At 42.8% G+C, this 26,842-nt stretch overlaps 1 protein-coding gene across 24 annotated transcripts in view; it reads right to left on the reverse strand.

Annotated features, from left to right (window-relative positions):
- The window catches only part of LOC105078787 (recQ-mediated genome instability protein 1-like), a 345,845-nt gene that overhangs the window by 186,862 nt on the left and 132,141 nt on the right, over positions 1-26,842 (reverse strand). For 11 of the 24 annotated variants that reach the window (XR_012506740.1, XR_012506737.1, XR_012506745.1 and 8 more), the window contains exons 1-2: positions 6,925-7,381; positions 4-169 (exon numbers count right to left, since the gene is read on the reverse strand). The gene's annotated coding sequence lies outside the window, so the exon portion shown is untranslated. Of the gene's footprint in view, positions 1-3; positions 170-6,924; positions 7,383-26,842 lie in introns of those variants that run through there. The other 13 variants (XR_012506759.1, XR_012506758.1, XR_012506757.1 and 10 more) reach the window with 5 other exon arrangements.

Here is a 26,842-nt window from a genome sequence, read left to right on the forward strand (position 1 = left end):
TACCACAGACGAGTGCCGTGGTATGTGGTAACAGACATGCGGTAACCCTGGTAAAGCCTTGTAACGGTTAGGTAAGGATGGAGGGGTGATTTGGTCTTCCCAAGGATGAACAGTTTAATCTGCAGAACCAGGAAGAACATGGCCTCTCAACTGCAGATCTGGAGCTTACCTGAAGCAAGAATTTAGGAGCAGAACCAAGATCAGATCAACATTTACACCACTTAAACCTCTCTTTATTTCTGCCATCCCATCAGCTATGTGAGCTTATGGAATGAAAGGATTACTGACTCTCCTTTAAGGCGGGAATGCAACACAAACATTTGATGACCGATAGAAGTGCCTGTAGACAATGAACAGAGCCCACAGAATTGTGCTTGGAATCCCCGAAAGCTGGAAAGCTGGAAAGCTTCTCTGCATCGGCACACTTAGGGGACAAGGCACACTGCACAATGTTGAAGTCCACAGCTGGCCACAAGGTGGCAGGATGTCACCAGCAAGGACGCTTGAGTCCAAACTTCATGCTGGAGCAAATCAGGCCAGAGCGCTGATTGGTGTCCGACACCCAAGATGACAAACTGAAATAGTCCAGTTAACGTCAGCCCTAAACCTAAGTTCGTGCCAAATATTCTGCAAATGCCATTCTTCTGCCTAAATGCTCGGCTCTTATTCCAGACGGGCACCTCATTAAGCTTCACCTACTAAAAGGAGACTTAAGGAGACCATGAACTTATTCCAACACATATGACTACTTCTGTTTACATGAATCCCAATTTTCAAATGTATAAAAGAATTGAGAAACTTTAGGTGTTGTGTAATAGAAAAGAACAAATCTGACTCCATATTGGATCTGTTCCTTTGGCTTTAACCCTGTGCCCTGTTTCCTAGGCTTAGTCTCGCTAGCTCTGCACTCACATAAAGATAACAAGTTGCAGAACAGAGAATAACCTTTGTTTTGTTGGAGGTTTTGCAGGAGCACCAGGAGCTGGCCCAGGTGGACAGCTGCAGGAACAAAGAATTCCTACAGCAAGAAGTTTCCAACAATCAACCACACCCCCTCCCCTGCTTTTTTTTTTTTTTTTTTTAATAGAAAAGGAGCCTGTATTCTGACTGGAGGAGGATGGTCCTCAAAGCCATTAGTCTGCCATCCTCTCAGTCTGCCGGCTTTCCGAATAAAGTCGCTATTCCTTGCCCCAACAACTTGTCTCCTGATTTATTGGCCTGTAGTGCAGCAAGCAGAATGAGTTTGGACTCAGTAACATTGGGAGCCACCCTCCAGAATCGCCAGAGCCCTCTTATACAATAATTTCTTATACAGATGAAAATATCTTTTTTAAAAATTAAATTATTTCTATTTGACTCAGTTACCATAAACATTTTAAAACCTGGATTTTCCTACTAGCCTACCTGTTTCTGAGCTATCTTCTTTTTTACTCTCTACGAAAGTGAATGTTTAAGGATTATGGAGTATCTTAAAAAGCCAAGGTTGTACATAGACTTGTATTGTTTTAGAGTTGGAGGGTAACTGGGAGATTATTTACTTTAACATCCTTTCTTTCCCAAGGAAGAAAGTAGTGTTGCCAGAAGTTAATTAACTTGCCTAAGATAACACAGAAAGTAGGTTCAGGACTGAGACCTGAACTTCTGTCATCTGATTTTCAGGATAGTTTGGACTAATTTTGATCTTTCATTTAACTGTGTCAGGGAAGTCATGATGGTCCTTTACCCTGCAGATAGAAAAATCACTTGCAAAAAGAGAAATTACCAGCCCAGTATCATGCTGTGTGATTCCAGCAGTTTCACTGGGTCTGTAATAGAAATTCAGTAGTGGCTAGGACAAAAACTGAGAAGCATCGTGATTTCTATGGTCTTAAACACCCCCCACCACGATTTTTATTTTATTTATTTATTTATTTATTTATTTTTTAATGGGACTTTTTCTTGTTCCATTAAGTTATCAAATTTAGGGCTATGCATACATTGGCACTATGACCCTTTTTTTTTTTTTTTAAGGATGGGTGGGAGGTAGGTTTATTTATTTATTTATTTTTAATGGAGGTACTAGGGATTGAACCAGGATCTTGTACATGCTAAGCTCTACCACTACCCTACCCACTCCCCCCACCAAAATTTTAAAACCCTAACAGATGATCCAGGGTTGAGTCTTTCTAGAATTTGAAAAAGAATCCGCCACTCCACTGGAATATGAGATTAAATAAAATTCAGGCAGAAGGAGCAAAATGCCTCTCCTGGGACTCTGGAGATGGTGAGCCTGTCTCAGAAGGTGTGACTATCAAGTAATGGGTCTGATTTTATAAGAAACACCATCAACGCTTACACGTCTGAGTGAGCAGTCACTTTGGGAAGCTTCATATTCGTGCCAGAGATACTGCAGCAGCTCAAACATTAGCTCTTCTTTGGGACCTGCCTTCAGAGCTTCACCGTGTCCTGCCAAATATCTACCATGGGCATAAATCCTGGTTGTGCGAGGGTGGACGTGTATGTGGAAAACCTCCAGAGTGAGCTTTTGGGAATAAGGTGGGTGGTGAAGGCAGATAAGAATATCTAGGGGTAAAACTGAGTTGCATACAGTCATTGGGTTGATCTCCTTTGTGGCTTACAAATTTGACCAGACGATTCATCTAGTAGAAAAGATTCACCTTCACAGAGGCAGTCAGGAAAAACTTTAAGGTGTTACTAATGTGGGTGTTATTGATTTCAAAACAAAGGCTTCTTAATTCCAGTTCTCGATTATTTTGCATCTTTTGATAAGTTTACTCTTCTGTCTCCCAACTCATGCCTTAGCTCCTCTAAGGGAAAGGGCCAATTATTAGATTGAATTATATGAAATTGCTGCCATTTGGCCATATTTGACCTACAAAAATCGTATGATTCGAGCTAATACGTTTGACATCGTAATATTTTGGCACCGTGGTGAGACGCAGTTGGACAGTGTTAAGTGTATCACCGTGCCGAGACAGACACTCCTGAGTGTCAGTGTGATCAAGACAGAGAATGATGCTGAACAAACTTACAAGAGGTAAACATTAGTTTTCTCCCTCCACAGGTTTACTTTTGTGCGTTTAGGTCTTTTTCACTAACTAATTTAAACTGCACATCTGGAGTCTGAGTAAGTCAGCCACGCACACAAGCCAAGAGCCTTTCACAAGCAGAGCTTCTCTGTAAGAAAAAACAGTCTTGCCCTAAATCATAATCTGCACATAATGGCCATGTACCATGCATTTGGAAGCAGACTAGCCACCTCGGTCCCTCTAGGTCCTGGGACTCAGCTAGACAGGCCAGATGATCTGATTTGAACTTAACTGATTACACTAAGGAATGGAGTGTACGCTGGGCCTTTCCACCTCCCTCCCGCAGGGCGGATGTGAACCTGCAAATCATGGCTGAAGTCGCTGTGCTGTGAGCCATCTCTTCCCTGTTTTTTTCTTTCTTTCTCTGTTTTTTATTGACATCTAGACAGTTACAGTGTTGTGTCAATTTCTGGTGCACAGCATAATGTTTCAGTCATACATATACATACATGTATTCCTTTTCATATTCTTTTTCATTATAGGTTACTACAAGATATTGAATGCAGTTCCCCGTGCTACACAATAGAAATTTGTGCTTTATCTACTTTATATATAATAATATCTGCAAATCTCGAACTCCCCACTTATCCCTTACCACCCCCTTTCCCCACTGGTAACCATAAGTTTGTTTTCTATGCCTGTCAGTCTGTTTCTGTTTTGTAAACAAGTTCATTTGCGTCTTTTTTTTAGATTCCATATATAAGTGATATCATATGGTATTCTTCTTTCTCTTTTCCCTCTTTTTTTTAAGGTTAATTTATTGCAAGAGTATTTTTTAAAGGCATTTGGCTTCATTTTAAGAGTAAATTTTCCCCCCAGTTTTTCTGAGATGTGACCCTCTGATTCCTCTTCACCTCATTTTGGGTTTTGTTTTTCCTCGTGCTATAGTTACCATCAAAAAAGGATTAGAGAAGCTATTCCATCATCCCTTCATTTGAATATTCAGAAGGTGTCATTCAGTATTGCTAACCTGCCTGAGAGAAGGGACTCACTGGTTACAGCAGAGAATCTTCTGGGTGTCATTTCAGCATAAGATGTCATTCAGTGTTTGGGTGGAAAACTGCGTGCCATCCATCTGCCTCTGACAGAACACTCCTCTCAGGAAAAGCTTCAACCGAGGGGAAATGTCGCTGATAAAATCTGGCCCTGAGGAATTAACCAGGCGATGTGCAAAGCTCCCAAGAGCCTGTGTTGAAGGGATGCTTCCTACCTAGAACAAGGCATGCGTGGAGAGACACAACCCGGCCCTTCCAATGGCGCTCAGGCTCTGAGCCTCCATCCCAGCAGTCCCCACCCCTCAAAAATCATCATTGGTGGGAAGTCACTCTCACATTCCATTACATGGCAACAAATTGTAAGTTGTTCTCCTATGCCTGGGTGGGTCTACGTGACTGTAAAATTACGATCTCTGCTGGGGACATCCCGATAACTGACAGCTGGCAGGGAGGGTGTTCGCACATCCTTTGTGTTAGCCCACTAGCAGCTTGTGGGACCCGGCTTCCCCGTCCCCTTTCGTTATTGCTACACAGAGATGCATTTCCTGGTTGGTTGGTTGGTTGGTTTGAACAGACTTCTGTGATTACAAAAGCAGTATCTTTTCACTATTAAAAAATGTGATCGAAAATAAATAAATAAATAAAAATTAAAAATCAGATCAGTTTTCAACATACCTGTGTAGCTAATCATCACATTGCACATCTTAAACTTAGCCTGTGTTGTGTGTCAATAATATCGCAAAGCTGGAAAAATGGAAAATGTCAATAAGGAAAAAAGGGAAAGTCAGAACATCATATTCTCCTTCTCCAGGGTTACCACAGTTACCACCTATGTGTGTATCCTTCCACAGTTTCCTTCTACGCACATATATGTATCACATATATATCATATATTAATACATTTTCTTCTAATCTATATACCTTTCAAACCCCCACCCTCATTCTACCCAAAATGTGTGTCGCTGCTAGTTTAGCTAACCCAGCATCCAATCCAGGACCAAGCATTGTATCAGATTATCATATTCTTTAATTTTCTTTTAATCTAGGACACTTATCTCTTGTTACACATCACTGAGTCCTTGAAGACAGCCAGCCAGTTCTCCAGCTGAAGTCCTAGCCTCTGGATTTATTTGCTTTGTTGCTTTCTTAGGCTATCTGTCATTAAGCTTGTTCTCCCACCCCCAGATTCCCTGTAAACTGGAAATTAGACCCAGAGGATTAGACACAAACACTTCCTGGCTAGAACCCATCAGAGGAGCTGTAGCATACTTCATATTGTACCACCTCAGGGGACATGTAACACTCAGCTGCCTACCATTAGTGATGCTATGATCACCCCCTGGATTAAGGCAGAGAAGAGCTTAATCCATCCAACCAGGAAATGATCTACGGGGTGTTACATTGGCAAATTATTTTTAAGAATCGAAATCTCTGTAGCTAATATCCTGATCCCAAAACCATACCATAAGTAAATAGAGAAGAACAGACTGCACAAGTTTGAGATCAAGAGTAAGTAAGTGGGGAAGAGCAATGCCAAGACTTTGACCAGCGCTCAGAGGTGGAAGGAGGAGTGAGTGTTAGGGCATTCATGGTGCCCTCCACTTTCCAAAGTCATTGATAGACATTAATGCAGCTTGTCATAAATTCACAAGCCCCAGGGACGTGGGTGAGACTAAACGACTGGTAAAGTCAGCACTGGTACTGTGTAATTTGTTTTTCCCTGACGAGCTCTTCATAGGTGATCATCCAGGACTCTGATTTCTCTTTTAACACTCATTAGTCAAAGTTACGATGCCGGGCTCATACATTCAGAAACAAGAACTGGATTTAATCCTCCCCAGAGGAGCCCGAACTAAGTACCTGCTTCAGCTTCAATCCCATGAGCTGGGTATTGTCACAGCAACTAGGCGACAGCGGGGCCTGATCCCATCTCCCCACCCACCCACTTTAGTCTCACTCTCCATCCTGGGGGCCATGACTCTGCAACAGTGAGCCCACGCAGTGAGGCTGTTTGTTGAGCAATGGTTGCTGAGTTCACTGTTAGATAGGGGACATCAAATAGGGCCCTTGAAGGTACACGAAGCATCAGGCGCCCACCCCCACCAGGAACAAGGGTGATCCGGTATTCTTGTTAGCCACGTACGGTACATGTTGTACTCTCTACTGCTTGCTTTTTCAAGATGAGAGTGGCATAATTAAGACAGCTGGAAAAACCTGAATTTGTCTATCCTACAAGCAAGTACAACTGGAAAGCCTCAGAAGGAAGATGCGTCTGAATATGTCTGCCTCTGTGCCCCTGAGCAAAACGTTCAGATGATTACTCAGAGCTGAGGTGGCTCTGTCTGATGGCCAGGATGGCCTAATTTCGAGAATAATAACAAAGATGTGCAATTAACCTGGATAAGGCAAATTGGCCCAGGATGTGAGAGGGAGAGAAAATAAATACCACATACCCCAGAGAACACACTCGCGTGCGCGCACACACACACATACACACACACAGCCAGAATTTGGCCTCAAGCAAACAACAGATTTAGACATTCCTGTTCAAGTGCAACTCTTAGGGCAGCCCCAACAAGTCTTCCTGTCGACCCCACCATACAGAAGGAAGACTTGAAAGGACTCCTGGGGCTGCTGCAGTGGTCTTCTGAGCGCTCAGAGGTAACAGGGGGTTCTTGCATGGCTGGTAGATACACAGCCTTTGGCCAAATGGAAACTCAGTAACTTCTGACTGAACGACCCAACCAGGTAAATTTCATCCTAATGGACATCAAGTTGAAAATTAAAAGGAAAAAGAAGAATGCAGTATTTAGAAAAATGGGTCCCTGAGGCCGCTCTACCTGCTGCTTCCACTCTGAGAAGGTTCCGCTGGGCTCTGCTTTTAGTACAGGAAGCTCGTACAGCCAGTTCAGCCGGAATCGTGACAGCCGCCCTGCCGACAGCCCTCATTAGCTACCTCTGACCTGTTGGAAAGCTGAAAATAGAACCTTGAGCCATTTTCTCTGCAGCTCGACTCCCATAATTCTCTGTCTTTCTAAATATTAGCAGCAGCCCCATTATGCCATCGTTTTTAAAGTACTTGTCCCTTTTTGCCTTTTCTGACAACCCCGACCACCACACTACTTTTCTTCGGGAAAAAGCTTTTTATGTAAAGGGTGAAGTGCCTTTCTTTTTATTTGCTTTTCTCCCTATGTTGCTAGGCTGGCTACATTTTTTTTTTCCTCTCTCTCTCTCTCTCTCTCTCTCTCTCTCTCTGTCTCTCTCTCTCTCTCTCTCTCTCTCTCTCTCTCTCTCTCTCTCTCTCTCTCTCTCTCTCGATGGCTTTTATACTTGGTTAAAATCACCTGGAAAAATCAGTAGGGACGAGCAGAGTACCTTCTTAGTTACCCATTGGCCATAGTAACTAAAGTCCATGGAAACCCATTTCCCATTTCCTATTTAAATTTTAAAAGCATTTAAAATGTTCCATTGAATGCTTCGTGTTTTCTTTTGCATCCCAAATGAGCTGCTTTTCTAGCCTGAGGTCTAAAGTCTGGCTGATTTCCCTCAGTTGCTTTACTCATTTAAAATTTTTTTTTTTTTTTTACTAATAAGTAAACACCCAATTCTGTTCATTAAACCAGTGAACTTTGAGTTTTCTAACCTGGTTCTCCTAAACTGGAGCCAAACCTTGACAACACTTTGGTTTACAGGCACACACAGATTAAACTGTCTGCCCAGGATATATTTTTCTCCCTGACTTAGAAGGATTCCCTGCATTGGATGCTGGGCTCCCACAAATCTTAACCAAAAGTCACTGCAGTTCATCCTTCCCAGCTTTAAAGCTGATACAAAAGCCCTCTCTGGCACGTCAGTGGAACAGAATTTCCTTAGCCGCCCACTCCTGTCTCTCTCTAGATCCTTGTTTCAGAGAACCTAACCCCAACCAGGCTGAACATACCCTGTAAACCTCAGGAGGCTCTCAAAGATCGGACTTCCCAAAGATCTCATTTAAAAATCAGACTCCCAGACATCACCTCCCACAGAGCCTGGTTCAGTAGTTAGTGCAGTCCATGAATCTGCATTTCTCAACAACCTCCTGTCCCCACCCCAAGGAAATGGTCCTTGGAACTCACTTTGACAAACATTGCCCCAAGAGGGCTCATCTCAATGGCTTTTGATCAGCACCATGTTCATTCATTTACCCAACAAACAGTGACCTGCTATCTGTAGGATGTCACCCACGGGGCAGATAAATTTCACATGGACCCTACCCTCAAGAAACTTACGGTCTAGAAACATGAACATAAATAGCTACTCAAAGGGAGTAAGAGATTTTCATGAGAGAGGGACAGAGTTCTGAAGAGGAAGAGGTAACATTGAGCTGGAGAGGGTTGGGGCATGGCTTTATAGGGAGGTAACAGATGCATTAACCCTGAAAGAATGCGGAGTTAGAAAAGAGGGGGCATTCTAAAACACAACAGGTGTGAGCAATGGCAGAGTGGGGTGTGCGAGAAGAGGGAGTCATTTAATGGGCTTGGAGCACAGGGTGCAGGGAGGGCATGGAAGCAAGCAAGCTTATAGAAGAGAGTTGTGGCCAGTCCTGGAAGGCTTTGAATGCCAAGTACAATGGCTTGGTTACAAGCAAGAGCTTGAGGAATTCCTGGCCAAGGGTTGGCCCGTGGGCCGAGTTACAAGTAGTCCCAAGCGGCCCCAAGCATGTAGCAACATGGTGGTCCTGGGGATTTGCCCAAAGAGGTGGGGTGAAAGTCTGCTGAGCTCTTATACGTAGGGGTCTCTCAACCCTGCCATCCAGCCAGGAGCCTCATCCATTATTCCCCAGAATAAGACATCCACTGTGAGCTCACACCTTGCCTTTCAGTAACCCATTCATGTTCGAAAATGGCTAGAGCTTTCATCAGTAGATTTTATGATCACAGAACTTGTAAAAGCTCCTTGAGATGGAAGGACGAGAAAAAATGTAGAGTGAGAATGCTCCGTGCTCTCACTTTTATCCTCTTGAGAACACTGCTACCCCTCCACTGCTCACACACACACACACACACACAGAGTCACACTGAAAACTTAGGAGGAGCCTACATTATAATCTGCTGGCAGGCTAAGCGTAAGAACACACTGCTATTAAGACTAGACTCTCCCTGGCAAAATTTCCTATATCCAGTTTAATGGATAACCTTCCTTCGTGTGTACAGCGCTTTGTAGACTTGCAGGGAGATGCAACTTGCCTATCTCCCTGGGAAAACACTAGACCACAACTATTAAATGAACCATTCTTTCTGCAGTCGTGATCACCTACACCATGCCATCGCCCCCCCTCAGATACAGGTCCCCCCACTCAGGAAACGATTATCCTTCTGCACAACATGGATCTTGTGAAAATCCTTAACTAGAAGGCCGGTTCCTCTGAATGCACTGCATAATCACCAACAGCATGGATTTCATGAGCAAATGGTACCAAGAAAGTCAGCGGCCACCTTGTCTTTCACGTAAGTCTAATCAGAAATACAAAACAACATGTGCCAGAGAGAAATGAATTACAGTCAGAAGCAGGGACCCAGAAGAAACAGATGGACATTAGGATCACTTGCCCTGGTGAAGGGTCATTTCTCAAGGAAATCTAATCAGAGGCGAGAATAGCATGTACTTTTTCAAGGAAGGAGGGTTTTGTCTGCTTGCTTTGTGACAGCAGGACAGCCTTAGCCAGTGCAACATGTTCCTTGTGACCTTTCTGCACATCTAATATTATAAAGAGCCATTATATGGAGAGTTAGGAACACAGCGCCCACTGCTCCCTGCCTGTTTTACTGACAGGTTATGCCAACAAATTAAAGAGATATATTAGCTGCCTGGTCCAGCGGCCGGGCTGGCCCATTCCTTGTGTGACCTGATCATGGTGGCTCACGCTTTAGAAGAAGCCTGGAGAAACGATCTGAATGCTCATGTCCCCCTCTGCATGAATATGCACTGACTTGTCCTCAATTCAAGCCTCCTGGCCACTGTCTCTGTCTGCTCCAGTGCAGTGTGGGTGAAGGCAGATCAAAATGGAATATGGGGCTGGAGTTAATACTGCACTGTATACTTAAAAGCTGCTATCTGAGTAGAGCTTTAATGTTCTCACCATAACAACAACAAAAACAACAACAATAAAAGGGGAATTATGCGACATGAAACGTGTTAAGTAGCCTTATTGTAGTAAACATTTCACAAAATGCATCTATCAGATCATGGTACGCCTTAAACTTACACAATGTTAATACGTCAATTATATCTCAACAAAGCTAGAATAAAAATTTTTTTAATTAAAAACAAATGGAATGTGGACCTTCTATGAGTCAACACTGGCCTCTGTGGAGACCCAGAAATAGCTGCTGGCCAAGGCTGGCAGGACTGGGAGCAGTGATAAAGGATCTTTAGCAGATCAGTCTGCAAGCTGGTTCCTGCTGGGAGGACAACTAGGACTGGCAAAAATTGTCCCTTTTTTCCCTGGGGCATCTGGGATGTCTGCCAAGGCTGCTGGCCCTGCCCTGCCACCCACAGGCACGGCATAAATGCTCATAGAGGTAACCCACACATACACACACACATACTCACACACATGCAAAGTGCCACTGGCTAGAAATAGGGCTGCCCTAGAAAGATGCTCTGCAGATGCTTCGAGCTGGGATTAATCAGTCCTGGGGACCTCAGATTTCAGAATCCTGGAGCAACATGTCTAGAACTATGTTCTTCAGTATGGTAGCTGCCAGTCACGTGTGGCTGCTAGTACTTGAAACGAGGACAGCCTGAACTGAGATCTGAGCTGTGCTTTAAAGTGTAAAATACACATGAGACTTTGAAGACTTAGCATGAAATAGAGAATGTAAAATATCTTGTTCATATTTTTTATATGATCAAATGTTGAAATGAGAATATGTTGGATTATACTAGTTTCTTATTGCTAGTGTAACAAATTTCTACTAAATTTCATGGCCTAAAACAATACTAATTTTTTCTACTACAGTCACACAGGTTGGAAATCTGAAATGGGTCTCACTGAACTAAGAGCCAGGTGTTGATTGACAGGGCTGTGTTCTCCCACAGACCACAGCAGAGAATCTGTTTCCTGGCCTTGTCCAGTTTCCAGAGGCTGCCCACAGCCCTTGACTCATGGCCCCGTTCCTCCATATTCAAAGCCCCCAACACTCCATCTGTCTGCCCATGTTTCTCTGACCATAGCCAGAAAGGGACTTCTGCTTTTAACAATCCATGTGATTAGATCGGGCCCAGATCATCCAGTATAATCCAGATTTATCTTCCCATCTCAAGGTCCGTAACTTTGTAACATCTGCAAAGTTCCTCTTGTCATGTAGGGTAACATACCACAGGTGGCCAAATTTAGGACGGGGGCATCTTTGGAGGCCATTATTCTGCCTAGCACATGAATATATTGGATTTCATCCAATATATTACTAAGATTAATCTCACTGGTTTCTTTACCTTTTTAATGTGTTTAATAGAAAATTTTTAAATGACACATGTGGCTTGCATTACACTTCTAGCAGACATTGCTAGTCTAGGGGTTTTTAATCTCCAAAATTCACTACATGGGCCACTTTCGGGTGCCCAGACCCACTCTGGGGCACAAGGGTAGAGCCCTGAGGTGACCTCCACTCCTGGAAAGCAGTCACATGGCTCAGAGTGACTACATGCCATTATTTGCCAGGGGCAATCCCGGTTTACACAGAGGTTCCAGCAGAATTAGTACCAGTGCTCACTGGTGTTTATTGCAAGGCCAAGCAAAAACTTCAGGTCTTTTGAGCATTAGCCACCCATACTCCTTGCTTGGCCCTGCAGGAAACATTGCACTTTCCTTTACCACAACCCTGTGTCAGTAGATTGGCTTTACTGGACACAGGCAAGTCGACCCAAGTTTGATTCAGTAACAGGAATATTACTATCCCAAGAATCCTGCTGCCCCCTGTCTCCCTCCTTCTCCAGCCATCTTTGTAAACGGAAGAGGTAGTAAAATTAAGTCCTTTTGGAACCCACCTCAGCAAGCCTGTGTAGTTGCTGGATGCTGAACGGCCCTCACTGGGCCGTTAGCTGGGGCTAACTCCCCAGGAATCAGGTGAACCCAAAAGCAACAGAAAAGTTTCTCCACAGATGTTTACACTCCGCTACCCGTCCTAACAGATTTTGCTTCTACAGGTGTCCCTCAGGATAAATTCTCCCGGGTCTTAGCATTTAAATGACTTCTACACAATTACTTCAATTGTTAAGTAAAACACACATGTGATTTTCAGTATTTATGTAACTGCAACTTAAAGGCAAAACAAAACGAAACAAAAGGATAGTGAGAGAATAATGAAACTAGGCAAATTGTGCACAGATTATCCCCATCCTTAACAAGGAAATCATAAGTAGTCTAAGGGGGAAGTGATGGCCCAGGCCACTCAGTGGCTGCCTTTGCAGCACTCAGCGGCTGGCAAGATCAAAACATAAAACAGAGCTCATCAGAAATGTTACAAGATGGAGTCATAAGAACTGACCAGAGAGAACCAAAAAGAGAAACAGAAAGATGGATGATAAGAGGGGAAAGATAAGGGTTCCTGAGAATCAATCCATGAAGTCCAACATCCAATAAAGAGGAGTTCTAAAAGAGAGAGTGAAAAGAGTGGAGGAGCAGAAATACTGAACAATCATGACAATAATGGTAAAACACTTCCGACTGAAAATTCCCTGCATAATGAATGAATAAAGAATCACGATAATTGCATTTCAAAATAAACCTTCAGAGAAAAATAATGACTCATACAAAGAACTGGCCGTCAGATTAACAACAGCTTGAAGATGTTAATGGAGCGATGCCTTCAAAATTCCGAATTAAAGTTATTTTCAAACTGGAACTCTATCCAATCAACTGATCAATCAAGGACAATGGAGAAAATGATTTTTAGATAGGTTCTCAAAAAGTTACTTCCCATGGACCCTTTTTAAGGAAGTTAATGGAGGAGCTATCCTAACGAAATAGTAACTGATACCCATCTGGCACTTTTTGTACCAGGTACTCTTGAAAGTGGTTCGCATTTATTAATTGGTTTACTCCTCCCTGCACTCCTGTGGGGTGGATACTGTTAACATCTCCATTTCTTTAAGGAGGAAACTGGGTTCAGAGAATTGAGGTGATTTGTCCCAAAATCTCACAGCTTATAAGTAGTAGAGAAAGAAGGAACTAAACCAGGAAAGAAGACAACGGACCCAGAAAAAAGAATTCCAACCCAGAAAATGGCACAGAAAAGCTCAGGATGATGCGAAGTATAACCTTAAGGTGCCCACTGATCGGCTGGTGCTGGGCACAGCCATCCAATTTGGAACTGAAAAATGGAGGATTTGGGGAGGGATGTCTGCAAGGGGGAGAAATTGATGGATGAGTTATCTGATGTTTGTGACTATCTGAAAAACAAAATCGATCAGTGTGGGGCAGATCTGGTGGGGTGTAATTATAGCACAGTATTTGGCCCTAGAGCTAAGGCATAATAATGTAAACACTGCTTATTGATTTTGTAAAAGAATGTTTGATACAAAATAAAATAGGAAGAAGGGATAAAGTGTGTGTGATAAGGGGCAGGAGAGTGAGACCATAAGAAATCTAAATCCTCATTAGCCAAACAAGGAGTCAAGAGACAATGTCTAAATTTAATAAATTCAGAAATGGCAGCACAAGCACATACTTTAAATGGCAGCAAATACTGAAATAAATCGTTAAAAACATTTTTAAGTATTTGCTTTTGAGAAGGGGGACACAGGGTGAAAAAGAGATGGAGAATTTTAGTACTACCTAATCTTTTAATTAAGCTTTTAAAATATACATTAGTTATCACATTTAATTTTTTTTAAGTATATAAAAAGAATAAGGTGATTAACAAGAAGTATGAAAAAAGACCATTGACTCAAACATATGGGATCTAACTTGTTCCAGATTTCCAGTATTCAGATATGTTAATGATTTTTTTGCATACAGGGTATAAACATGAAATGTGGAATATTAAATGATAAGTCATTAGGGCATTTAAAACATATTCAGTTATTAAAAACCTTTCATTTAATATAAATGTATCATGCAAATCAATTGTTCAACCAAAAACACGTGGCCTATGGCTTTGGTGTTTCTTGTGTTTAAAATTAGAGGTGAAGTTATCATTTGATAAGAAGCATGCTAGATTTAAATTTTTTCCTTTAGACCTTTTTGCATTTTTCTAAATTTTCTTCAATTAAAATACACTGCTTTTCTAATCAGAAAAAAATTTTTTAAGGTTTTTTTTTTAAAGACAATGTATTTGAGTTTTAAGACTAGATTCAGATACTCCTTTGATAAATACAAAAATTTAATTAGAAAGCAAAGAATTGAAAAGAGAAAGCTTTTTTTTTTAACAGAAAGAGAATGGAATGGGAAAATATCCCTCTATCGCACAAGAACATTTTTTTTTTCCTAAGCAACTCAAACTTAACCTAAGACATTCCAAAATAATTTATTTCACATGTTCCATTGTAGGGGACTCTCATGGATGTCACTCAAAATGCCAGGCCGTGGGTTGCGGGTTAGAATCCCTCCATTACCTAGAGCCTGCTCGGTGTGATGTGGATGATGTAACATAAAATGGAAAGAAACACTGGGCTGCCTCCTCCCTGACGTTTAATCCCAAGCAGGAGGGAAAGAGAAGAGAGAGAGGTGATGACACAGTTCACTTCCCTCCAGCACTGTTCGCCGTGTACAGACGGTGAATCTAAGAAAAGCTGCCAAGAGGCCCCACAAATGCGAGGCTCTCCTTTGCTGAGGCCGAGGCATGGCTGTTACACAGAGGGCTGCAGGGAGTTTCATGTCAAAAGGTCACTTGATGGAACCCTCTTCCCTCACTCGTAATTTACTGAAATGCCAAGAATCTTAACGCAGCCTGTCAACAGCTCCACGTAACATTTAACATGTGTGACCTCACTTGAGTCCTTATCTCTCTTTAAGCATTTTAAAAGCACATTATCATCTCATCTCAGTCTATGGCAGTATCTTAAAGAAATGCCAGTTCTTGAAATGAAATGTTACACAAAGCACAGCTTCAAAGTGCTGTGACAAAGCCAGCCTGATTGCCCAGCACCCCGCAGCACACACAGGGCAGGAAATCTGCTCTCAAAACAAAGAGAAGACATGTCTGTCTGTTACAGAATTCCCAGCACCAAGGAATGCCCTGGAAGAGTTACAAAAATTCCTGCTCAAAAATAAAGTGCATATTTCTGGGTCATCCTGTTATGTTCCCCAAATCCCCACAGAACCACTGGCTCCAAATTGGGGGGAAACTGAGAATAATCCTGGAATCTGTTGTCTTCAGGACCATGAGACTGCCTGGAATGGAGGGATGTGGCTTAATTGCCCCTAGAAAGTCTGGTCCAATACTCCAGGGCACTGATGTCTGAGTACCTCGGGATAAAGGTCTCAAAAGATGGCTGAACTGAGCCTGAAGCAAATCCTCTTGTACCTTCAGGCAAACGTTTTCCCAAGGGGTCTTCAAGGATAATCTGCAGGGTCCCAGGAAGACTGCAGGCTCTAAGCAACCCCAAAGGGCACTGCCAGAATAGCGCAGCATCAGCTCCTGTGGCGTAAAACCACACTAGGTGTTTTATGGCATAAATTATAATTACAGACCCCAGAATAACCTGGTACTTCCTGGAGGCCACACCCAGCTCCCGAACCTGTCTTCCGCAGCCACCGCATTCTGACAAGCATTAATCAGAACATTTCCCTGAGTCCTGCCAGTGCCCTAGATGAAACTCAAATGCCTGCAAAAGGGCTTCACTTTCCCCCACACTCTACCTCCATCCCTATTGCCCATTACACTGCCCAGGGGTATCCGATGCTCCAGCCTGGGGACCCAAGTCTCCACCAACCTGCCTCGACCTCCGCCTCTAAGATTGCTTTCCAAGCTACAGTTTGCCAGACTACAAAGCAGCTTCCAACTAGCCTCCCTGATTTAGCAGAAATTGCTCATCTCTCCCCTGTGTCCTTGTGCTGCACGCAGAAGGGGTGTGAATGGTGTTACGTCTTTCATTGCCTAATTCAAGTGCCGTCTTTCTCAGGTATCCACTCTCCTGACCTGGTGGGAAGGCCAATGGCTGTCCCTTTTCCAGTCCAACCACACTTCCCTTCCCTCCCATCATCAGGGGCTTACAGAATCCGGAAGTGAGCAGGGAATCCCCCAGGATCTGCTTTCTGAGCAGCCCTTGCTCCTTGAAGAGAGCTAGTGGTCTGTCATCTGGCCACCCTCATTGCTCTTCCAGGAATGGGCTTCCTGAGCTGGTACGCCTTTGGAGCGTCCCGCAGGCCCCCAGCCCAGCCCCCAAGCCCACCCACTGGTCCCGCCACCTCAGGAGCAGGCTCTTGTCACTCTGCCTGAACTCTGGTCCTCTTCAGGCCCAGAAATCCAACCCCACACTGAGGTGAACCTGCTTTTCCAAACCAGAAAGTTCAAAGACTTTATTCACTTATTTTTCCTTAATAAAGGGGCTTAGTTGCCAGTGAGGAGCCATCTGATGGTTGGTCCCAAGGGGCAGATCTCAGCTCCCCCAGGAGAGGAAAAGATTGTATATATTTAAGGAAGAGAAGAAGGAAAACAGAGAATAAGGTTAAGGTAGATGCACTGTAAATGTAATTTTTAGACACCATTTCTATGAAAGGGGCCTCTTGTAATATATGTGTTTATTCATCAAACATTTAGGGAGCTGACTATGGGCCATTAAAATGCTAAACAATGAGAGCCACCAAACCTGCCCTCAGGTAGGTACCTGGAAACATATGGAGAACAGCCATCCAAGAGACTCCTCCCATCTACCAAGGACGTGCTATTTATTACCTCTTAGAACCACTCATTATTACTTGTCTGTAGGCACACAGCATAAATTTCCGTATCTTAAATTACCTGTTGGTTACTTTGTTTTTTACAGAGACAACTGTAGATTGGATTTCCTTAGGGTAGAGCCCTGTAGGACCTCAATACCAAAACGCACACAAGTTCTCCTGGACCTGGGGCTATGAAACTCAAAACCCCTTCACTCACATCACTTGATCCCTCTTACAGTAGAACTGCAGGTGGCAAGCCTGCAAGTCCTCTGATTACATTTTGTACAGAATGAAAGCAGAGCTCAGAGAAGTTAATTAATTTGCAAAGAGGGGGCTAACCCACAGGTATCTAACCAACGACTCATCCACAGACATAAGCAACTCACCAGCCAACCCCAGTTCACAAAACCCTCTGTTCCTAACTGAAGCTGAAAGAAAGCCGGAAGGACTGAACTTCAGGGGGAGAGGGTTTGAGAGGTGGAGGTGTTGTGGTCCTGAGAGCGAGATCCACCGTGAAGCTAACAAAGCTCAAGCTTCAGGGCCCTGCACTTACATAAGCTCCTTTAAAGGCTCACAGTATGAAAAGGTAACACTTCATATGCATTTCAATTAAGAGACTGTAATTTCTTAATTGTCTTAAATTTGTAATTTGTTGGGTTCTGTTTTCTCACTTTAAATAAATATTTGTTGTTTGCACATAAAGTTTTGTTAAAATTTTTTAAAAATTATTTTCCTGAAATAGATCATATAAGTTCCTAGCAACCTGGTTGCCCCTCTGGTGGCTGACCCCACAGTCCTGTTTGTCTGGCAAGGGGAGGGCGGCCACAGGGTACTGAGGATCAGATAAGGGAATTGCCAGCCCCTTAGAGATGTCATTCCTCACCTCACTCACCATAGAGAGAGACCCATATGTAAATAGCACTTAAAGTTAAGAAAAACACCTATAAATTGGCTTCCTATATATCAAAGGAGAAAACAAAGACAACCAGTGCCTGGGGTAAATATTACCAGGCAAGGGAATGCCCGCTAGTAAGTAAATGAACTGAGGACTCACAGAGGGGGGAAAAGTCAGGGATTTTTAAGTGGAATAAAGGAGGTTTCGTGCTGGTTATGTTAATTAAGAATTGAGAACCCTTCAGAGGAGTGAAAAGAGTCCACAGGTCTGTACCTGGCTGGTTAAAGCAGCCCCATCATTTATGGGTCAGGAAAGCCTTCAGTTAGGTCCAGAGAGCGGCCTGGGTCCCCCAGGCCCCTGAAGGCTCCTGGTCATTTATCAGCTTCTGCAGGTCAGAACCAGCTCTGATGAAGCACAGCATTCCATTTTGATATCTCCTGGGCCAGTGCTGCTGGATGTGGAAGGTTTTCTTTGAACATACAATAAACCAGGAACTGTAAGGCACTCAGCTTAGGGCTAATGGGCCTGACAACCATGAATGATAGATATTATTAAGTGATTAAATAAACTAAAAGCGCTTAGAACGGTGTCTGGCACGTAGCAAGTGCTGAATCATCATTTGCTAATATTGTTATGATCATACACACTCTACAGTTGGAGAAACTGGGATCCAAAGAGGTCAAGTAACTCTCTTAGAATCACCCGACTAGCAGCGACGTAGCTGGATTCCCAGTTCAGGGGTCTCTGACTTCTTTCTTTAGCCAAAATTGCCCCTTGGAACAGAAATCCCTGGATAAGTGTCCAGCTTCCTGGATTCCTATAAAATTATTCTAGAAAGAGAAATCGGAGCATACATTTATTCACCAGCACAGGGATGCAGTCATGGTCTTTGGATGAGAGTTTGGAAGTGGGACGACCTCAATGCCACTATCCCTGAAACGGTGGCAGACTAACTTGTTAGTTGGCAAACAGGGTAAAGTCTCAGACCCTTTACAGTCTTGATACGCTTTCCTTTTGTATTGGACCTGAGGCGAGATCTAGAATAAGAAGACAGAGCTTTGTTGCTGGAAAGAATGACTACATTCACTGAGGGGAATAATGAACCTTCAAAAGTGTTAAGCCCTATTTTAGGGTCTGATAAAACTTGCTAGTACTTCCCTTCTCTGGGATAAGCTGCACCTGAGCCTTAATTCTATAAGTCCAACAGGGCTGAAATCTCGGAACCCTAAAGACAGAGGCAGGCAGAGGAGGTTTACTGAGAAGTCGATGAAGTTTAAGCTCTGGGTGGCTCTCACCACCCAGGCCCTCCCAAGGCCCTGGCAAGAGCTCCAACAATGTGTTCTCATGGTCATATGTTTTGTGAAGTTTGCAAAAAGAAGATTTTTCAACCTTAATTTGTCAATTCCACTGTCTTTTTCCACTCTGACTTTTCCTCCATCCCTCTTCCCTGGTTTTGGAGCGGCCACAGGTATTTCAGAATACCACTGAAGGAGACTCTGTGATATACACATAGCTCAAGTTTAGCCTAGGACACGGTTACAAATTTCACAGTCATGTGTGTGTGTGTGTGTGTGTGTGTGGTTTAGCCATCCTTTTGTAGGGACGGCTTCCAGGAACACTCCTGCCACCCACTGCCAACACCAAACATCATGGCGTGAAGACCCCAGGCCAGAGACTATATCAGGAAATGAAAGGGCCCCAGGGCACTTGTCACTGCAGGGATAAGAATAATGGAAGAAAAGCAAGGACTGGATTGGGGGCAGCCAGAACCGGTCTGCGGAAAATTCTTCCAGTTATCAGGTGTGTAATACTGTAAGCAGAGGACCTCTAGTCAAAATTCCTCTCATTAGGAATACTCAATATAGTCAATATAATAATAAACCTACTGCACAATTTTTTCACATTTTTTGGAAATTATGCAAGATGACATATATCAGAATTCCTGTGTGTATAAGGGTACAAACAGTAGTACAAACAGTTGCCATGTGAGGTCCCGTTTTATGCATTCCAAGTATCAGATTGCGTCTCAGTATATCTGATGCGTCTTTTCCTGACAAAGTCTAACAACGCCTGATGAGATGACGTGCAAAATTGCCACCAATGCTCAGAACTGGCCTGGGAAAAAAAAAGAGAATAGTGCCCCAGTGACAAAACCTCTACACAAAGTCATCAATCAGTCAAGCGATGCAAGTTGTAAGTGTAGTTTGATTACCTGACTGTATAACGCAATTCAACTTGGTGGGAATTTCAAAATACATCTGACCTGCTCATCTGTACTTTGTTTTCGGATTAACTTTATATATTGTCTTCAGAATTACTGCACCTACCAAAATAATTATAACAGGAGGGAAGTATCATGGTGGAAGCCAGTGATGTAAAATCAAAAAGTAAAAATTAGCAGCACTTCAAAGTGTCCAAAAAAACTCTCTTGCTTTTAGAAGATCATGGAAGCTAAAACCTTTGATGATCAAAATCATGAAGATAAGGGGAAAAAAGAATTACGGCAGCCAATAAAATGTAGATGAAAATTAAAATAGAAAGATAGCAGCGATTAGGAGAATCGGGGCACTAATAAGGAAATGAAAGGAAGGGAGATGGAGGGCACTGAAAAGGAAAAGGCAGTTTGTGCAGGCGATGGAACAGGCTCGAGACACGCAGCTGCTTCCTCCTAATGAATCTGGTGACTTTCATACGTGTGCTTTATTTTGCTACGTGTCCTTTTTTATCTAGACAAAATCATAGGGGGGAAAGGTATTTTAGAGATTTGTCAGGCACAGAATTAACAATCTATTATGTTGTTTTCTGCATTTTGTGAAGTTTCTGATATTTGTCTGCTTTTAAAAATGTGTAGGTTGTGTGGTTTCCAATTCTAAGCATTCCTTTTGATAACTTATTTCCTATCTGTAGTTTCGTACCATTTTTCTTCAAGAAAGTCACTGAATTATCTGAGCTGCAGGCCCTACTAACCACAGATCAGACTCCAGACACTGTTGTCCATTTTGATCCCCTGTCAATCAACGTCAAACAATATTCAGATATTACTCTCTACCCAAAGGAGAAGAGATTCAATTGTCTAAAAGGTTCTGGGCTGAAAAAAGACAGGTACTGATGGCTCCACAGGCTCATTATTCTCCATGCTTTTGGGAGTTTAGTGAAAGGTGCCAACCAGAGTTGTAGCTTTGAGAAAAAAAAACAGAGTATGTTGTCAAGTGTTGGCTACTTTTTGTGCCTTTCAGGAAGACTCAACAGTGAATTCAGGCTCAGTATCCAGTTTGAAAGCAGAGAGGGAGGGAGATAGAGCTATGCCAAGGCAGAAAGCTGCTTTCTGCTGAGGCCCATAAGTCTAAGTTGACTGAGTTGCTTCTCAGGGTTTCAAAAAATCAACTGCTAAATTGTGACCATTCATAATATAAGAGAATGACTGAATTACTTAATTAACTAATTAATTAATACATAAATAATTAAAAGGTCACCTGCTCCTCTACATAGATTCTAGCACCAATTGTTGTAATAGTCACAATCCTTATTGCAGACAGCAGCATCCACCTACATTAGCTTAAACACAAAGAAATTGTTAAGGATATAGAGAGCTCATAGAACTGCTGGAAAGGCTGAAGAAGCAGGCTGCAGCTGCAGGGCAGCTTCCTGAATCAGTAATTTCCATTTGTGGAGGCAGCAGCTCCATTGGTGGCTCAGTTTAGCAGTGTGGTTTTGGAAGGCATCCTTGAGTCTCAGTCTAGGGTCATTATTTGCAGAACTTTGGCCTGTACACTTCACTTAGCAGTGGTGATAATTCATAAGTCTTATCTCTTGCTATGAGAATAAAAAAAGATCTTTCCAGAGCTGTACAGTAATGTCTGACCCCTTTTGGAGATTTTCTCAAGAACTCCCCATAATAAAATGCAGCACTATTGTGCAAACTGATGTTTGGGAAAAAAATGTCAAAAAATTAGGCAGAGGTATAGGCAGGAATATCTGTTTTTACTGATACTAGAAATATCAATAAGTTAATGGGAACTAACCTCTCTAATAAGAACAAGGATACAGGGGGGAGGGCATAGCTCAAGTGGTAGAGCACAAGCTTAGCATGCCCGAGGTCTTGGGTTCAATGCCCAGTACCTCTTCCAAAAATAAATAAACCAAATACCTCCTGTCTCTTAAAAAAAATAAAAATAAAAAAGAACACGGATACACAGGTGGAGTTGTTTAAATTCCACCACCTATATTATTCTGGGTCTGCCCTCTCCTCACTCCCTTCTATCACTCTGCCCCTCACACTACCACTGTTATCAACAAAACTGAAAAAAATCTACGCCATAGAACAGGATAATTTTGAACATACATGATTACCACTGGAAACCTCTTCCAAAGCAGGAATATTTAGTAGTTGACTACAATTTTGAACTCTAACATAGTAGAGGACACTTTGTGTTGCCTATGTTTGGAATGTATGGCAAACATTCTATGATAGCAATTATACACTACAGGTTCTCTGAGTGGTAGAGGGGAACTGCTATTCCAGACAAGTTCAACTTCTGTGACTACATATAAATTATTCATCATTCAACAGATTACCAGCAACCCCGTTATCAATGGCTTCAGTCATTGATAGAGGATATTTTTATATTCTTTATACAGTCTTCCACATACAGGTTAACTTAGGTTCCTTACTTAGTCTATTTCAGGGAAGTAATATGAGTACATGGTGTTTCTTTGTTCAGCTTTTTAATACCTCTGGCAGTAGACCTGAGATTATATGGTTCAGTAATTCCTTCAAAGGACTTAAAAGTGTAAAATTTCTCCGCAGAATTTTGTCCTCAGCGTAGATACTGCTTTCATTTCTGGAAAATCTTTTATCTTACAGAAAAAACTATCAGCAAGATGCTTCTGACTCTGCTACCCCTCACCCTAGCCCACCTCTAACTTCCCTGGTCAACAGTAAATGCTTTCCAGATTCACTAAAAGTCACTTTCCTAGACTGCTAAGGACCAACTAAGTCCTCCAGTCACTTCTTACAGTTTTACTTTGTGTCATCTTAGCTAAGCTGGAACTATGCTTCCCAAAAGTCCCTTCCCCATCCAGTTCCAAGCTAGGATTTATACACAAGAGCAATTTACATGAGATTCGGAAGCTGCAAAGTAAACAGCAGCCATTGTGCTTGGAAGTTGAGTGCAGGTCGTACACGTTGCTGACTTGCTTGCTCGTCTTGCTAGCCTGGGGCAGCAGCAGGCTGTGCCACATGTTTAGCTCCAGCCAGATCTCTTTGATCAGCTTCTCTTAGTCCTGGGCTGGGCATATGAACAGCTTCTTAGAGAAAGGTACCAGCTTTTTCTGCATGTCACTGGCATGTAGATGCAGTGAAAGACAGACAGAGTTTGCCCTCATCCCTTCTAACCTGTTGATTTTCCTCTCCTTCACACCCAGCTTTTCTTCCCGACTGCCTGTCTTGAGGAACTACAGCAACTTCAGGCCAACCACCAAACAGTTCCTCTTCATGGGCTTTCAAAGTCACTAGTTGGTGACTTTTCTCTGATGCTCCAACCTGTCTCTTTCCAGAAACTGACTTCCTTCGCTCTTCCACAATCGTGTAAACTCTAATCCCTGTAACAAATCCCATTTCCGCACCACTCTGACATGCTACTGCTGAGGAAGCTGACAGAGAATAGAGTGACAGAAGGACCCAGGAAACACTGCTCCAAATCTCGGCTTGTTAATCATCGCAGCCAAACCAGCAGTCACTCAGGAACACAGGCAGAAAGCAAATCAATGCAACTTGCTCCTAACAGTTACCAAAAGTCTTCATATTTTTTATGCCCTCTGATACAGCCATTCCACCCCTAAGAATTTATCTCAAGGAAATAGTTACAGATTGTATAATACTTTGATAAATCATTTGTTCAAACATTTCAGTTAAAATAGATGACCCATAACTTGCTGTCTTGAGATGGTTAGTTCTGCTGACTACAGAAGTTTTTGCTTTGCTGAGTGAGTGTGCAGAGATGAATAACTCTGAACTCTGGACATCATGGGGAACATTTGGAAACTGTGTCTGGGGAAGAGGAAGAAGAGAAAAGAGGCTACTGTCTGGAAAGAAGAATAGAGGGTAGAAAACACAAATATCAAATGGTATAATATTAAGTTTCCACTGTGTGTTGTGTGCTGTGTGTTTCCCCAAGAAACATTCATGTCTGCTAATTCACAGTGAGGCAGGTCCTACTTGCAGACAAGTCAAAGTACTGAGTCCTTCTTCAAAATGAGCATAATATAGAGAAAAATATAAACTATATATAGGGAAGTATTGGAAACAAAGTGTTGAAAATTGGGAATTATTTAAATGAATTATATCATTTCTAGACAACAGATGACCAAGCTGCCATCAAAAACTATATTGTAAAAGAATGTTTACTATTATGAAAAATCATCTAAAGTGAAAAAAGCACATTTCAAATAGAATGTAGAGTTAATATTAGCGAAGAAAGAAGACCGAGAGTAAGTACCAAATGCTGATGGCTATGGTCGGTTAGGCTGATTTTTATTTTCTTCCCTTTATTTATTTGCAATGTTTTAAATTTCTAAAGTGAACATGTATTTCTTTTATAACAAAACAAAAACAGTGGATTTATGTAGATTTTTGTAAACCGTGCGAGTCTTATACCTAAAACAAGGGCTCCAAGGTAGGAAAGCAAACACTAGGTAGACTTAGGCAAGTACTTATGTTCCAGAAACTGCTACTCTGATCCAGCTGCATCCTATCACACTTCTGTCACCCACAGAAGAGACATCGATCAACACATCCCTCCCCTCCTTCTCCTCTCCCAGGACGGAGTCACACCATGAAGGTGTAGACACAGAGATGGGACTCACTGTCCTCAAAGTGAGGCAATCTCTGTCCAAGGCTGCCGTTGACCCTGGGGAGCAGCCTGGCACTATCCAGGAGAGCTGAAGCTGCACTTCTAAATTTATACCCAGAAGAAACAGTCACACTTTCTAACTCACAGGCCACTCCTTTACTCACTACCTTCCCAGCTGACTCAAGGCACATCGCATCTGAGCCCCTTAACCCACAGCTACCAGAAGCACTTGGAAGTACACCAGGAACCCAAAGCAGACACGCTTCTCCATTCAATGAAAATCGGGTACTTCACATAAGCTGAGACACATCAATCAGTTTGATAAAAATGTCTCAAAGGGCACAGGTCCTAGCCACAGGCTGCCAAGGAACACATTGACTAATCTCAATTTCTTATTTTGCAAACACATAGTATTTTCTGTGTTCTAGGTACTATTCTAAATGCTTTGCGAATATTTACCCATTTAATCCTCACAAGCACCCAAGAGGTGCTACTATCCCCACTTTATGAATGATAAACCTGAGGCACAGATCAATTCTATAACTTACCCAAGGTTATATAACTAATACAATTCAAATCCTAGCTAACAGAATTTAAACTTATGCATTCTGTGACTTTAACCACTACACTGACGGTCGACTTAATCATAACAGTCCTCTCAGGTTTGATCTATGATGGAGATAATTTGCCAGAGGCCTCTCGCATTTCTGCACCTGTTTGAGCAGAAGCACAACTCTTTTTTCCTATTATTTCAAAGATGTTTGCATAGTGAACAGCCTTTGGAAGAGAGAGTGATTGTCTCCCTGTGGAGCAAAAGGCAGACATACTTACTGCCTGCTATAAAAGATTCAAGTTCCCTGAGTGGGGGGTTCCTCTCCTATAATGCAGGTTGGCCCCCAGGACCAGCTCAATGATCAGCTTAAAAGGTTCTAGGTCTCAGATTGTGGTGGCCACCTGGAACAGGAGATGTTTGTACCTATGTTGGCATGATGTTTTCAGTGAAATGGTCCAGAACATCCCTCACTTTCTCCCATACAGAAATAGGGCAGGCACAAGCCCAAGATGATTAGCAAGAAGCAGGAAGCCAAGGGGAAACATGGAGACAGCCTGGGGCCTTCCCAACGAACTCTGGTAGAGGAGGGTTCCATGGACAAATCACTGTGCTCTGACTGTTGAAGGCTCTCAGTACCCAGGAAACGTAGGCTTTACCTCTGTGGGCACAAGAGCAGCAATCACCTCCCTGCATATTGCCCGGCTCCCTTCACTAGCTATTCACTCGCTCATTCCTGTCACATCTGCAGACCCCCTCCTACTGCCAGCTTCATGTACGGCACCACCCCCTGAACAACTGAGTATTAAATATCTTTCTTCAAATTGAGTCACTCATTTTACACACACACATTTTTTAATAAAGGCAATTTGGCCTCATTACGATAAATGAAAATGCAGTATCACTGGCCAGCAATGAAAACAAAACAATGTTATCAAATTCTAGCCAGATCTTCTTGCCCACTGTAGGCTGTGGTCCTGAGGCGCTCTCTCTCTCGCACTCTCTCTTGCTCTCTCTCTCTCGCTCTCTGTCTCTCTCTCTCAGAGGCAAGATTTGCTCTTTTCTCTTTGATTAACCAGAAGGACTGAAACAGACACCTAGAAAATTTGCAGCAGAAGTAGGTCTGCGCCCAGACCTGGAACTGTCAATGGCGTCCTCCCAATCCCCTAGTGAGGACATGCAGACTCTGGCACTTATCACAGGACAATGAGAAGAAACGTTTCTAATCTCCCTTCCACAAGGAAGAGAGGACCAGAGAGCCACCAAAGAAAGGAAAGCAAAATGAAAGAGAAAAAGGGTAAACAGAGGGGCAGAGCGAACAAGACAGCATAATGGAAAGGAAAGCACACAGCTCCCCCCACCACCCACTGCGAGCCTGAAGCCGCAGTAAGCATCATTCCCTAGCAGGAACTTTCCTCTCACTAAAGTGAAAGGAATGGTCAACCCTACTGAGCCTGTGTGCTAATTACTGCAGGACTGACTGCTGCGGGATCCCTTCAACAAAGCCATTTAAACTCCCAATTTAACCTGCAAAAAAAGATTCACTCTTAATTAAAAACCATGCTGACCTTTTGAAGGCTTATTTCTGGAAGAGGAG

The sequence above is a fragment of the Camelus bactrianus genome, chromosome 4 (assembly GCF_048773025.1).
Source record: "Camelus bactrianus isolate YW-2024 breed Bactrian camel chromosome 4, ASM4877302v1, whole genome shotgun sequence".
In the NCBI taxonomy this organism is placed as follows: domain Eukaryota; kingdom Metazoa; phylum Chordata; class Mammalia; order Artiodactyla; family Camelidae; genus Camelus; species Camelus bactrianus.